The sequence below is a fragment of the Peromyscus maniculatus genome, chromosome 20 (assembly GCF_049852395.1).
Source record: "Peromyscus maniculatus bairdii isolate BWxNUB_F1_BW_parent chromosome 20, HU_Pman_BW_mat_3.1, whole genome shotgun sequence".
In the NCBI taxonomy this organism is placed as follows: domain Eukaryota; kingdom Metazoa; phylum Chordata; class Mammalia; order Rodentia; family Cricetidae; genus Peromyscus; species Peromyscus maniculatus.
The window spans coordinates 53492971-53495323 of NC_134871.1; positions in this window are offsets into that span (position 1 = coordinate 53492971).

Genomic DNA, 2353 nt, shown 5'->3' on the forward strand with positions numbered 1-2353 from the left:
TACCATCGGGGAGCAATGTCTTGACCTGCTAAGCAGGTAGCAAAGCTCATTCATTTGTTAAAAACAAGTGTGGATACACCAAAAATACCCACAACTGTTAAGGGAAAAGGGTTCATAATCAATGTGAAAAAATAAATAAATATGATGTTTTAAAAATGTACCTTCAGTCTCTTCTGTCTCTCTCCTCCTACAGTTAAAAGGGCCTGTGGGGCAGCTTCCTCTATAGGTTTGTGTCCTCTCCTCTAGGCCTGCATGCTAGATGTTCTCCACACTGCAAAATATGACTGGCGTGTTGCTATATAGCCCAGGCTGGTCTAGAACTCCGTGGCCCAGGCTCACCTGGAACCCTCCATTCTCCTGCAGCAGGCTTCCCAGTGCCATGTTCACACACACACACACACACACACACACACACACACACACACACCACCACCACCCCAGCCTAGAATGTGTGTTTTTTAGTAACCACTGGGAAAGGACCATGGTGACAAAGGGCTGGATGAGTATGACACTCTTAGGCCACAGATGAAGCTAGTGTGAAAGCCTTGAAAATTATATGAACACTCCCAGGGGGCACAGCCAGGAACAACCTGAACAAAAGCTTGGATCATGGGCAGAGTGCTCAAGTGAGTCACCCTCAGTTTACCTCAATGTAATCATGATACCATAGACTTATTTACTGAGCCAGACTCTGTTCTAAGATCCAAGAATAAGGGGGCATGGGAGTGATAGTTTCCTGGTGAAGGACTACAGTTCCCAGCTTCCCTTGTGGACTACAACTGTAAGGAGCTGCATTCCATTTCCCCATGTGGCCATCCTGGCCATCCAAACACATAGGTGACAAAATACTCTCTCCTTGTGAATAAACATGGTCCTGCCTAGGGTCAGACCAAACCTCTCTTTCTGCCTTCTATCTACAGCTGCTATTTTTTTTTTGTTGTTGTTGTTGTTGTTGTTTTGGGACAGGGTTTCTCTGTGTATCCCTGGCTGTCTTGGAGCTCACGCTGTACACCAGGCTAGCCTCGAACTCAGAGATTCATCTGCCAGGCTTACAGCTGCTTTTTAATAATCTATCGGGGGAGGACATGTGAGGGCTAAAGTTATGTTTTAAGTTTAAATTACCGTCCTTAAGAGATCTATAAAACAAAAATGCTTCTAACCTGTAAGCCCTACTTTTCCAAGGACAGATAACTTCCTGGAATGCTGGGGCTGTTTTCCATGTAAGATAACAAGCCACATGTTTCCGCTTCTGTAAACAGGCTTAGTTGCCCCAACTGAACAGGAGGCCTTGATCACATGTAGGAAGATGAGAGGTACGTAGGCAAGAAGTACGTCAGGATGTATGCTTGCCATTGGATTGGATGAAGGCAGGAAGTATATAGCCTTGTGGGGTTTGCCTTTATTGGCTTCTGTCTAATGCAATTTGGTGCCATAGTCTAGGAACACGGTATGGTCCTGGCCAGTGTCTATAGTCCTGGCCAGTATTCAATAATACTCACAGACAGCTCACAGTTGTCTAATGTCACTCACTGCCTTCAACGGATGGGCTCCACTCACCTTTTTAAAAATATGAATCTGGCAGGGTAGTGGTGGTGGACGCCTTTAATCCCAACACTCAGGAGGCAGAGGCACAGGAGGATCTCTGAGTACGAGGCCAGCCTGGTCTACAGAGTGAGTTCCAGGACACAAGGCAGCCAAGGCTACAACAGAGAAACCCTGTCTCAAGGGGGAAAAAAAAAAAAAAAAAAAAGATCGGGGGGAAATATATTTTAATTGAAAGATAAAGTAAAAACAAACACATGCTTCTGGGGAGCCTGCGACGGGGATCTTTATTGACTCTTTTATTTTATGTGTGGAGATCGCCTCAAGATTACAACTTCTGGAGTTTGTTCGCTTCTTTCGCCACGTGGGTCTGAGGGATTGAACTGAGGCTGTCAGGCTTGGCGGCAAAGTGCCTTTTACCTACTGAACCCGCTCGAGGAACGACCCCACCCCCCACACTCACCCTTTTTTACTGGATCCCGGCGAAGGTGTTGCGGTGTTGACCCGAGCCACGCTCGATGCCCCGTTCCAGGAGCATACACTCGTCTCTCGTCCCTTTCGCCCTTAGGTCACGCCTTAGACGTGAAAACGAGGCTCCAATGACTAGACCGGTGTAAACCACCAGGGAACGAGGGTCAGGCTTTGGCGTCCAAGACGGGTGCAGCCCCCGGAACCCGCCCGTGCATCCGCTCCGCCCAGATCAGCAGCTTTCCGAGCTTTTACTACACGCTCTACGCTCGCACCCGGGCTTCCCGGCGTTCTTGGGAACAACATCCGGGTCACTGTCACATTTGGACCAATGAGCGGAGGG